Source organism: Puma concolor, chromosome A1, assembly GCF_028749965.1.
Source record: "Puma concolor isolate L17-30 chromosome A1, mPumCon1.1.hap2, whole genome shotgun sequence".
In the NCBI taxonomy this organism is placed as follows: Eukaryota; Metazoa; Chordata; class Mammalia; order Carnivora; family Felidae; genus Puma; species Puma concolor.
In genome coordinates, this window is record NC_141667.1 from 100,409,894 (window position 1) to 100,423,457 (window position 13,564).

Consider the following 13,564-nt stretch of genomic DNA (forward strand, 5'->3'; position numbering starts at 1 on the left):
CCTCACCCCGGCAACCACTAATCTGGTCTCTTTTTCTAAAGTTTTGATTTTCCATAATGTCATATATATGGAATCATAAAATATTTAACCTTTTGAGACTGTCCTGTTTCACTTAAAAAAATACACTTGAATTCATTTATTTCTTTAGGTGTATCAGTAGTTCATTCATTTTTATTACTGTGTAATATTTCATTGTAATTCATATGGTAATGCGAAGGCCCTGGAATAGTTAAAAATTTTTCAAAAAAGGAGAACAAAGTTGGGAGATTCATAAAACCTTATTTCAAGACTGACTATAAATCTACAGTAATTACGATACTATGGAACTGGTGAAAGGATAGCCATATAAATCCATGGAGTTGACTAGAGAGTTAAGAAATTAACCCACATAAATATAATTGATTTTTGACATTGATATACAGGCAATCCAATGGAAGAATGATGATCTTTTTAAGAAAAAGTGCTGCAACAAGTGCCTGTTCATATGCAAAAATATGAAACCTTTACTTTGACCTCACAATTTATTCTTTTAATATCTGTAAAGTCTGTAGTGATATCTCCTCTTTCCATTCCTGATTTTGGTAATACGTATCTTCTCCCTTTTTTTCTTCGCCAATTTAGGGGGAGGTTTACTAATTTTTTTAATCTTCACAAAGAAGCAGATTTTAGTTTCATTGATGTTATTGTCTGCAGTTTTTATTTATCTTTTTCATTTCCATTTTTCTGGGTGGTTTGGATTTTTGTTCTAGCTTTTTGACATGAAAGCTTAGAATATTACTAAAGCCTTTCCTTAGTCTCTCTTTTCTAACATAAGCATTTAATGCTCTTATTTTCACTCTAAGCAGTGCCTTACTCACCTCCATAAATTTTGGCATTATTGCTTTCCTCTTAACTTTATTCAAAATACACTCTAACTTCCCCTGTGACATCTTCTTTGATCCATTAATTATTTAAAAATCTGTTATTTAATTTTCAAACATGTGATGATTTTCCAGACATCTTTCAGTTATTTATTTCTTACATAATTTCTTTTTTTTTAATTTTTTAATGTTTATTTATTTTTGAGAGAGAGAGAGAGAGAGAGACAGAGACAGAGACAGAGACAGAGCACGTGTAGGAAAGGGTCAGAGAGAGAGGGAGATGCAGAATCCGAAGCAGGTTCCAGGCTCTGAGCTGCCAGCACAGAGCCCAATGCGGGGCTCAAACTCACAAAACGTGAAATCATGACCTGAGCTGAGGCTGGACGTTTAACCAACTGAGCCACCCAGGTACCCTCTTATATAATTTCTTTATGGCCAGAGAACATACTTTGTGTGACTTCAATTCTTTAATTTTTTAATGTTTGCTCTAGAGTTGAAGATATGATCCATCTTGGTGAATGTTCCATGTGCACTTAACAATAATGTGTTTTAGTAGTTGTTGCCTGAAAATTTCTATAAATATCAATTATGTCAAGTGGATTGATAGTTTTGTTCAGGTCTTCAGATTCTATATTTTTTAGTTCTAACATTTCTGTTTGTTTCTTTTTTATAACTTTTACTCTACTGAAAATTTCTATCTTCCTATTCCTTTCAAGAATGTTCACCATCACTTCATGGAAATGGTTATTATAACTTCTTTAGGTATTTTTCTGGTAATTCCAACACGTGGGTCATCTTAATGTTGCCTTCTGTCAATTCTGTTGATGATTGTTTCCTGAATTTTTGTGGGTTGTTTTGTTTTTGTTTGCATGTTGGTCATTTGTTTTGATTCTTGTATATTGAGTAATTGTGGATTCTATAATGAGCATCTGAATATTATGTTGTAGGCACTGGACCCTATTAAAATCATCTGAAGAATGTGTGTGAATGTGGGTTTTTTAAAGCAAACCACCAACCAGGTCTGTTTTGAACCACAAAGTCTATTTTGCCTTCTGAGCATATTAGTCCCAATATTAGCTTATTTTTAAAGGTTTCACTATGCTGTTTGGGTCTACCTGGTGAAGGCCTGAAAGTATGGGACCTGGTCAGGTTTTTTATGTAGCAATTTATTTTTTGAAATCTTTACTGTTTCCTTGTAACTGGCCTACATGTGCCCGACTTGGAGGTGAGCCAAGACCTAATGTTGGTTTGTGCTAGAATTAAGGGATCCTCATCTCTAGTCTTCTCTTTCTGGCATTTCTCCTGCACTCTGGTTCACAGTGACACAATTTTTCCAGTTCCCTTGGCTAGAAAGATGGGGCCTCCTGTGCTTTGTACAGTTCCACACAACTGGCACTGCTTTCAGAATAAAGAAAGAAGAATAATAAAATAGAAAAATAAAGAGATTCCCCCATACTCTGTGGACAAAAGAGGCCCCTTTCATCAGTTCCTTTAGCTTCAAACTCGGTCTTCTCTTGGGGTTAAAAGTGCCTTCATCACAGTGATGGCAGTACAGTGCCATGTCTGAGGCTGGCCCTGACTCAGAACTAGAAGGGCAGAAAAATCAGAAGAAAAAAAAAGTTATTTCTACACTCGGGAAATCACAGATCACTTTTCCTGGTCTCCTAGATAAATGATTTCTCCCAGTATTTCTCTGTCAGCACTTGCTGCCAGTTGTACATGCCAGCCTGAACCCAATTCAAATCCAGTAGTTGAAGGAGAAAAAACAAAAACAACAAAAAAGAAACTCCTCTTTGCTACAGGTTGTTAATCAAGTTTCGACTTCATTGTCCATTTTCCATATTAATCCTTACTTTTCAAAGTCCTTTTGTCTGCTGTCTAGAGTTTTAGCTGGGATCAGTAAAGAGGTAGACTGTAGTCTACAGATTCCACCTTGGCCAGGAATTTCAGTAATAAACACTACTTTGCCCAATCAACAAGGAGGAATTTAGTTGTTCGGCAGATAGATAGATAGATAGATAGATAGATAGATATCAGTGAAGAAACTAGCTAAGGACTAGATACATGAATACTAATTTCCCAAAATATTTTCCTGTAAGCCAAAAAGGCAACTAAATTAAACTATACTATACTCGTAAAAACACAAAGGTGAATGTGGACAAATAATTAGAGTAAGCAGGGAAGCAGTTTTTCCAAGTTCTTAGTCAACATTCAAATTTTCTTGTTTTCTTTTGTTTTGCAACAATTCATGTCCTCCATCATTTTTTTCATGTATAAAAACACTGATATACTTCTGTTCAAGTAAGTTAATTCTCCCATATCCACATACCTTTTGGCAGCAATACAAAGTTCTCTTGTTAAAGCAAAGAAGGGTGATGGTGCCCATAAAGAGGAGGGTGGAGGAGGTATTTATTACATATCAGAATGAGTACTGGCACCTCCAAATGAGTCTATAACAAAAAGAGGAAGCCCGGAGTGCGGTGTTAGGAAAAAAACTATTTCAAAATCACTGTCCCATATTTTAAGACAATAAAACTGAAGTCAAGAGAGGTGAAGTGTTTTGTTCAAGGTCAACCATCCACCTGCTTGTTTCTCACATCTCCAAATTTAGCATATCAGTTACAGATGGAGTGGTTCATTTTGAGAAATACTGCTTTGTGATTTGGAAGTTTGTAGACTGTGAATCTTTTACAATGTTGAGCAGACAGGGTGGGAAAATCAAAGATACAAAATAGGGGTAGAGGAATAAGAGAAATCATGAGGCAAAAGAGGGGAGAATATTGCATCCTGAAAAAAGGAGAAAGAAGAGGAGATACAGGAATGCAGAAAAAAACTCTGCCCTTATGACATGATTGTTTTAAGGTCCACAGCCAACTCTATCGGGAACAAAATATTTTTGCCATTTGGGAGTAAAACCCCTTAAAAATAATGTACATCAAGAGTTGTACCCACTTAAAAGCCAGTTGCCAATTTAAAAGTATTTAAATTATTTTATTTCTCAAGCAGTACTCTAGACTACTTCATTCACAGCCTCATGAATTGTTAGCTAGACCCTGCTCCTGAAGGACCATATTCTTTGTTAGCTTTCACATTAAAATATGGTCTTGCTCATGTAGAGAATTCTGGAGCTGTGCTAACAAGCACCTCTAGACTCAGCCTTGTGCAGAGATAGCCAAATTTTCTATCCCCAGTCAGGCTTCTTAACTTGAATAATACAATGCCAATATTAACAACAGAATCTTCCTTTAATCCAGAACCCTGAAAATAGAGAATGAATAAAAATAATTTGATAAGTTTAATCATGTCAAGAAGTTCCTGACCTAAACACTTTAATATGTCTCCTCTCCCAGAGTATTCGAGTTTTAAGAAGAAAATCTAGATGATACTATGCTTTAGTCCTTAGGAATAAATTGTGGATGATGGAAATTTACATATCCTGACACAGGTTTAGGTACAGCTGTAGGAAAGGCCAAAGAAACAATAGTTTATTTTTTTTTTTTTTTTTTTTTTTTTTTTTAAATTTTTTTTCAACGTTTATTTATTTTTTGGGACAGAGAGAGACAGAGCATGAATGGGGGAGGGGCAGAGAGAGAGGGAGACACAGAATCAGAAACAGGCTCCAGGCTCTGAGCCATCAGCCCAGAGCCTGACGCGGGGCTCGAACTCACGGACCGTGAGATCGTGACCTGGCTGAAGTCGGACGGTTAACCGACTGCGCCACCCAGGCGCCCCAAGAAACAATAGTTTAAACAAGATAGCAGTTTGTTTCTCTGTCACATAACTGACAGGTAACCTAGGCTCATGAAACTGCTCCATGATGCTGGAGACCCCACTCATGGCCCAATACTTTGAGCAAACAGCTTCAATCTCATGACCTAATGTGGCTGCTGCAATTCTGACCATCACATCTAAATTCTACCTTGTAGGCAGTGGAGAAAAGACACGGAGATCACACACCTTTCTTTTTAAAAGAATAACCAAAGGTGCATAGAGTTTCATCAACTGTAACAAATGAACCACTTTGGTGGGGAATGTTAATAATGAGGAGGCTATACATGCATAGGATAGGCAATATATAGGAAATCCCTGTATCTCCCACCTCAATTCTTGTATGAACCTAAAACTGCTCTAAAAGATAAGTTCTATAAAAATGATAGGAGAAAGGAAGGAAAGAAGGAAGGAAGAAGGAGAGATTATAATAAGGTACTTTAAATAAACAAGCTAGAGGGTCTTAGGGAAGTAATAAAGCAAGCATAAAATTACATTTAAAAAATATTCTTGTGACCTAAGGGTTATCCACTCATTTATGAAGTAACAAAAGATTAAGACTCTCCTGCAATGTAAATCCATTCAGTTAGTAAACCTTCCAATCTTGTTTTCTTATCATGAGATAGTGCTGTAACTACTATAAGGATTATTTGCCCTTTCCTCTGACCCTCTTGTATTGATTTAGTACAAAGCAACTCTAATAAGCGAAGGGCAGTTATACTCTTAAGTAAGAAACATGCCCATTAAGAAGTCAGTCAAGTGTAACCACGACTCTTGTCTCTGAGATAGTTTTTGCAAATTGTGGTTGGCCTGTAAATCTTGTTGGAACCAAGAAGATCATTAACTGGTAGGAAACAATTTTAGTCCCATTAAAGCAAAGGCATCTGACTGATATTAAGAAAAGCAAAACCTGAAGGCACAGGTGAATGAAAGCACCAAATATCAGTTGATTTGTATTTGTTAAATAAACATGTATGGAATGCATCTTATGTGCTAAGCATAGTGCTAGTACTAGGGATACACTGATGAAAAAGCAAGGTCTCTCTCTTCAGAGAGCTTATAGTCTTGAGGTGGGGATACTCTTACACATAGAAATTCAACGTGGGATGATAATTGTAGGACTAAAGTTTTATTCCCAAGTCAGAGACCTTGGGTAGAAATAGGCAGGGGCAAGAGAAGGTTTGCTGGTAGAAATAGGTCTGAATTCAGATTTGAATTAAAAGATGGAAGAATAAAAAACAACAACAATAACAAAGATGGAAGAATCCAGGTGAAGAAGAGGAGGAAAGACATTCTAGGTAGAAGGATCAGATAAGTAAAGGCACACAGACCTGAATAGTCATGGTACAGGCTATATGAGATTGCCAGGGCAGGACAGAGGTCAAGGTTGGAAGGCATAGGTTTGGGATTCAACTGTATTTAAAGCAGCATGCTTCTGGGTTCTTGCTTAACTGACTTACTAAAATCATTATACAATTACATGGGGAGATGGGGGATGGGAAGTGTGACTATATTGTGAGGTTAAGGAAACAAGAAGACATCTTCATTTTTTCCCACTTGGAAGGCAAGAGATAATGTCTGGAATGGAGTGAAACTGTGCTCCTCCAAAATTCATATACTGAAGCTTTACTCCTAATGTTATGGTATTTAGAGACGGGACTTTGAGAAGTAACTGAGGTTGGATTCAGTCATGAAGGTAGGGCCCTCATGGTGAGATTACTGAAGACAGAGTAAGGAGGTGGCTATCTGAAAGCCAGGAAGACGGCTCTCACCAAGAAATGAATGGGAAGGCACCTTGATCTTGGATTTCACAATTTCCAGAACTGTGAGAAATAAATGTCTATTGTTTAAGCCACTCAGTTTATGGTATTTTGATATAGTAACCCAATACAATGGAATGCTATGGCAGCTAATACAATGTCAAATGCTATAAAAACAGGAGGTAGCAATATAAGCATGTGGTTTAGAGATACAGCAGAAAATATCAAAGGAATCCATTAAAAAGTTGAACTTGGGGCGCCTGGGTGGCGCAGTCGGTTGAGCGTCCGACTTCAGCCAGGTCACGATCTTGCGGTCCGGGAGTTCGAGCCCCGCATCAGGCTCTGGGCTGATGGCTCAGAGCTTGGAGCCTGTTTCCGATTCTGTGTCTCCCTCTCTCTCTGCCCCTCCCCCGTTCATGCTCTGTCTCTCTCTGTCCCAAAAATAAATAAATGTTGAAAAAAAATTTAAAAAAAAAAATTAAAAAAAAAATAAAAAGTTGAACTTAACTGTCACTGGGAAATAGGAAATGAAAATTGTGGTTAAAGGACTACTGATTTTTTAAAAAGACCTTACAGAACAATTTGAATTACCACATAAGTTATGTTGGATCATTTTTTTTTAACCTAAGGAAAAAAGAAAGAAAATAAAGAATGGGAAAGCCTAGCCTAAGGCCCTCCCAATAATTATGGTAAATGGACAATAACTAATGGTTGAATTAATTAATCAAGAACTGAATGTTGCCTTAATTTTTTTTTTTTGAAATGTGATAAACCCACCCACTTCTCTGGAAGCCCGTTTTCTAAGCAGTTGCCTTAAGAACTTGATCATGCTGTTTGAAGGAGTTAACTCAAGTCTTCTGGATACACAGGCCTGTGGTGTCAAAGGCCCCATTGGTAACTTCAAGATGTGAGGTGGACTCAGGCTGGGGAACATGGTACAGAGGCTGCTGGCCCTGAGAGTAGCAGTCTTTCTGCACTTCATGCTGTGGAGCCCTTCCCAGCTTTTCTTTTTAATGATAGCCTAGTGACAAATGATATGAATTGGTGTGACATACTCTCCTGCTCATCCCCATTTCATCATTATTTTTCTTCTCGAGTGTGGGTGATGCCCCACCACCCCCCTCCTCCTGCGCCTGTACCTTTGGCTTCCTAGCCTAGGAGGCTGGGAACCAGGCACCTCCCTCTTCCCTAAGCTGAAGCTCTAATGTGTCTTCCAGGCCTGAGGAGGCATGCTCCTTTTTCTACCGATGGTCTTTATACTTACTTGTATGAGAGGTAGTCATTAGCTGGGGACAGGAGGCATTGGGAAACAGGAGGCATCATTTTTTCTTCAAAATCAAGAAAGTAAGCACTTACTTCCAGCAAGTAGGGAGTGCTATTGAGGTTGCTCTAGGGAGCTCACAGAACCCACTGTAATTTACATTAGAAGAGTAAATTTATTACAAATTTTTATCTGTGAGTTATTGTGAGAGATGTGTTACATTTTTAGTAAAAGTCTTATTGAACTGTAACACACCTATAGACGGAGGCACCAATCAAACGTGTACAGGTTGTTGAATTATCACAAAGTAAAAACACCTGTGTAATCAGTGCCCTGGGTTAAGAAGCAAACATTTACCACCACCCCAAAGCCCACATATGCTCCTTTCTAGGCATTACCTCTGCCAAGGACTGACATCTGATCCCATAGATTAGTTTTGCCTGTTTTTGAACTTTACATAAATGGAATCAAAGAACTCATATTCTTTGATATTTGGATTCTTTTGTTCAACATTTTGTGAGATTCATCCCCGTTATTTCATGTAGTTGTATTTGTTCAACCCCATTGCTATAAAGTAGTCCATATTATGACTAAGCCACAATTTATTTCTCTATTCTACTTCTGGAGGGCATTTGAATAGTTTCCAATTTAGCAATATTATGAATGGTACCACTATTCACATTTTTGTGCCTGTGCTTGGGTGAATACATATATGCACTTCTGTGAGATATACAGGCAGTTTTCTCCTTACACAGTACCATTATGCATAAATTGCAGTTGCCACAGTTCAAAAAGCACCAGTCCTCCAACAACCACTCCTCCATCAGCTACTCAGTTCACACAGAGTAAAGCCTATATGTTGCCTCTTTGTCTCCCAGTGATAAATCCACATGACATTTTATAAAAATGCATAACTGAAAATGGGAATTGGCCAAGAAAGGTGAAAGAGCAAAAAAAAAAAAAAGTGATAATGTGATAGGTGAAATTCACATGGAATGTACATGGAGTTATGGAAGAAACATTGCTACCATCTAAGACACCAGATATGCAAGCCCAGGAACTTAGTGAGGGTGAACTTATTGACATAAATGATGAAGGTGATTATGACAAGAAGGATGAAGATCTCCCAGAGGAAGTGACACTGGCAAAACACTACATTAAATGAACTCTCAAATATTTCGCAACCGTGAAAGCACATAGGATACAGTGTTGGGAGCCAATCCAAACCAAGAAAAGAGTATGGCAATCACCAAGGCATAGGTAGAAAAGATGCTCACTTGGGGGGCCTGGGTGGCTCAGTCGGTTGTGTCTGACTTTGGCTCAGGTCGTGATCTCATGGCTCGAGACTTGGAGCCCCATGTTGGGTTCTGTGCTGTCAGCGCAGAGCCTGCTTCAGATCCTCTGTCTCCTCTCTCTGCTCCTCCCCCGCTCGTGCCCACTCCTGCTCTCTCTCTCAAAAATAAATAAAAACATAAAAAAAGAAAAGATGCTCACTCCATACAAATGTATTATGACAAGGAGGCAATTATTCTTCAAACTGCATTTAATAACTGTTTTACCAAGAAAGCACTTTAATTCTCAATGTTTCTAATGTTATAAATTATAGTGCACTAATTACAAATTGGTTTTACTATCTTTTTTCATTTCCCCATACAAACATGACAGGAAGAGAGTTTTTAATGTTTTGACAAAATTATTATAAGATCACAGAACAATGGTAATTTTTGCATTGATTATTCAAATCATTCTGCGTGGTCATTTTTAGATCCCCTACTAATGTGCAAAGTAAGGACTGCCTGTGTTGAGAAGGGTAATTACTAGGTTCAGGTAAGAAACATTTGACATACTACTCAACTGGCAATTAATTCCTATCATAAACCTCTGTCGTAGTGGGCTAGTCTTAAAGACTATGTTCCAATGAGGATCAGTAAGAATGTAAGTCAACTTTCCTTCTTGTAAATGAAGAGTAAATAATCACTGAACACTAGCTGTAAGTCCTCCTCTTTGCTCATAACACATGTTTGCCTTTAGCCATATGAACTCAAGCTTTGCCAAAATAGCACATTGTTTAGCTTTGCTTGGCCCCACCCCATATGTCACTGCCCACAAACTTCTGACTAAATAGGGCTTTTTATATAAAACTTGGCTGCACTTTAGTAGCAGGACCTGAGTAAAAAACAGGAACTACACATGGTTGAAATTTTAAATACTATTAATAGTTGGAAATTAATTTCAAACTTCAAAAATAAAATATCAGATTGAGTTAACTGATAGAATCAAAGTCATTATCCAAAGTACGTATCTCCTAGAATTTCCTCAGCTCAAAATGGTGGTAAGCCTGTAAAATCATAAATCCAAGGATGATTAAAAACAAACAGACACACAAAAAAAGAGGTAGGCAGTCTGCAGAGGAGAATTGTGCAGATGTGTGAAGAGGAACAAATGTAAGACCTTGGGGCTATAGAAAAAGAAATGGAGAGAGAAGCTTCTGAACTCCGTTTCCTTGAGGCTGGATTATACATGAGGATCCTATGATTCTCTTACATTTTTTTCAATAAACTCCCCTTAATTCTACTTATATTTTGTGAATGGGTTTCTGTTCCTTGTAACAAAATATACACTAAGGTCACACTGCAATAATATCCCCCAAATGTAGCATAATTCAGATGCCACATGCACTACACATAGAGCCCATAATTTTAAACTAAACAAAAATTTATAGATTCACAGTAAATTTTTTTCATTTCTGCTATAAAGTTAAAAAGGTGGGGCGCCTGGGTGGCGCAGTTGGTTAAGCGTCCGACTTCAGCCAGGACACGATCTCGCGGTCCGTGAGTTCGAGCCCCGCGTCAGGCTCTGGGCTGATGGCTCAGAGCCTGGAGCCTGTTTCCGATTCTGTGTCTCCCTCTCTCTCTGCCCCTCCCCTGTTCATGCTCTGTCTCTCTCTGTCCCCCCAAAAATAAATAAACGTTGAAAAAAAAAATTTAAAGTTAAAAAGGTAATTCAGGTATGGATAGTCAGTGTACAAAAACCTAATTGGTAGAGAATTTAATAGAAACACCGAGAATGTGACCATTCCTCTATTTCCTCACCAGACTGGCCAATCTCATCCTCTCCCCAGAGGTAAACATTAATAACGTTTCTGATCTTTCATATGCCTCTACACATAAATGTCATATATTTCTGATAAGAACAGATACTACACTTGATCTTAGCCAAAAGGCCGAGAAGCAATTCATATATTTCTTAAACTAAGCAAGGTAATACATATTTATTCTTTTGTAACTTGCTTTCACTATCATTAATAAGTCTTAGCTGTATCAGTCCACTTAGATCTTCAACAGCTCTATGGTATTTGTAGTACTGATGATTATAATATAATACCCTTAATTATACCCATAATTATTACCCTTTTCTTACTCTTTCCTTACTATTTATATAATGATTTATACATCAATTCCTATGCACATGGTTGAGAACTTCTGTGGAGTATATTCCAAGAAATGGAATTGCTGAGACAGCTTTCAAATACATTTCCCTAATTTGGCTATTGTGAAAGTGCTGCTATAAACATTGGGGTACAAGTGCCCCTATGCATCAGCACTCCTGTATCCCTTGGGTAAATTCCTAGAAGTGCTATTGCTGGGTCATAGGGTAGACCTATTTTTAATTTTTTGAGGAACCTCCACACTGTTCTCCAGCATGGCTGCCCCAGTTTGCATTCCCACCAACAGTGCAAGAGGGTTCCCATTTCTCCACATCCTCTCCAGCATCTATAGTCTCCTGATTTGGTCATTTTAGCCACTCTGACTGGCATAAGGTGATATCTCAGTGTAGTTTTGATTTGTATTTCCCTGATGAGGAATGACATTGAGCATCTTTTCATGTGCCTGTTGGCCATCTGGATGTCTTCTTGAGAGAAGTGTCTATTCATGTTTTCTGCCCATTTCTTCACTGGATTATTTTTTTTTTGGGTGTGGAGTTTTGTGAGTTCTTTATAGATTTTGGATACTAGCCCTTTGTCTGATATGTCAGTTGCAAATGTCTTTTCCCATTCCGTCGGTTGCCTTTTAGTTTTGTTGATTGTTTCCTTTGCAGTGCAGACGCTTTTTATCTTCATGAGCCCCCAATAGAGCCTAAATGTCCATCAACTGATGAATGGATAAACAAATTGTGGTTTATATACACAATGGGATACTACTTGGCAATGAGAAAGAATGAAATATGGCCTATTGTAGCAATGTGGATGGAACTGGAGAGTGTTATGCTAAGTGAAATAAGTCATACAGAGAAAGACAGATACCATATGTCTTCACTGTTATGTGGATCCTGAGAAACTTAACAGAAGACCATGGGGGAGGTTAAAAAAGTTTGAGAGGGAGAGAGCCAAACCATAAGAAACTCTTAAAAACTGAGAATGAACTGAGGGTTGATGGGGAGTGGGAGGGAAGGGAGGGTGGGTGAGGAGGACACCTGTTTGGAGGAGCACTGGGTGTTGTATAGAAAACAATTTGACAATAAATTTTATACTAAAAAAAAAAGAGGGCGCCTGGGTGGCGCAGTTGGTTAAGGGTCCGACTTCAGCCAGGTCACGATCTCGCGGTCCGTGAGTTCGAGCCCCGCGTCCGGCTCTGGGCTGATGGCTCGGAGCCTGGAGCCTGTTTCCGATTCTGTGACTCCCTCTCTCTCTGCCCCTCCCCCGTTCATGCTCTGTCTCTCTCTGTCCCAAAAATAAATAAACGTTGAAAAAAAAAATTAAAAAAAAAAAATTAAAAAAATTAAAAAAAAAAAAAAAAAAGGGGCGCCTGGGTGGCGCAGTCGGTTAAGCGTCCGACTTCAGCCAGGTCACGATCTCGCGGTCCGTGAGTTCGAGCCCCGCGTCAGGCTCTGGGCTGATGGCTCAGAGCCTGGAGCCTGTTTCCGATTCTGTGTCTCCCTCTCTCTCTGCTCCTCCCCCGTTCATGCTCTGTCTCTCTCTGTCCCAAAAATAAATAAACGTTGAAAAAAAAAAAAATTAAAAAAAAAAAAAAAAGATATTTCTGTCCTACCCCTAGGGGGTAAGAAAACTTGTAAGTAAGAGAAAAAAACATATTTCCCTAATATTCACACCAATGCCAGACACTAAACATTATCTTTTCATTTAAAAATTGGTACAATTTTTACCAACCTGGTAGGTGAAAAAGTTCATTTTCTCTCATTTTAATTCTTATAATTCAAAGAGCAAACACATAATAATTTTTTAAATTTTTATTTAACTTACTTTTACGTATCTAAGTTAGAATACATGGTTTCATATGGGGAAATCAAATAAAAATTTCAACCATGTTTGAAAAAATGATTATATAAACTATTATATCACAGGCAATATACTCATAAAATAACAAACCCATGGACATTTCTTATAAGCAAACTCACCATGTACTTAAATATATTGGTAACACTTTTATATATCAATATTTTATAAGCATCTGCTGTTTTTTCATAATGTAACAAAAGTTACTTTACAAGAGAAAGAATACAAGCTAATTTAAAATTTAAAAAAAAGAAAACCTGTTTTGCTCACTGTACTCCTGTTCATTATATTGGCACCAATGTATGCTCATTGCCTCTTCCCAGACACTCTCCACCCTTGTAGAGGATAATATATAAGTGCAAATGGCCCCACAATGACCATGGACCCTTCTCCCCTATCCATAATAGAATAGGAGTCAAAAGGAAAATTAGTAAGACAATAACACAATGAGACTGATTTCTCTAAGGCCTAGGCTATTATAATTCCTTTTCCAAATTTTTCTATGTTTTAAAGCAAAGAAAGAAAGAAACCAAAGCATAATTTAAAACAAACTCTGTTTACTAGAAAGCAATGTCCTGTGGTCTCAATGGAGCAAGTTGTACAATTATACTGTAATGCAGTG

At 37.9% G+C, this 13,564-nt stretch overlaps 1 long non-coding RNA gene and 1 pseudogene across 2 annotated transcripts in view; both read right to left on the minus strand.

Annotated features, from left to right (window-relative positions):
- LOC147584329 (uncharacterized) overlaps positions 1 to 13,564 on the minus strand; it is a 251,125-nt gene that overhangs the window by 88,811 nt on the left and 148,750 nt on the right. The gene's annotated exons all lie outside the window — the stretch shown is intronic.
- Positions 10,768 to 10,884, minus strand: LOC112861914 (U2 spliceosomal RNA; annotated as a pseudogene).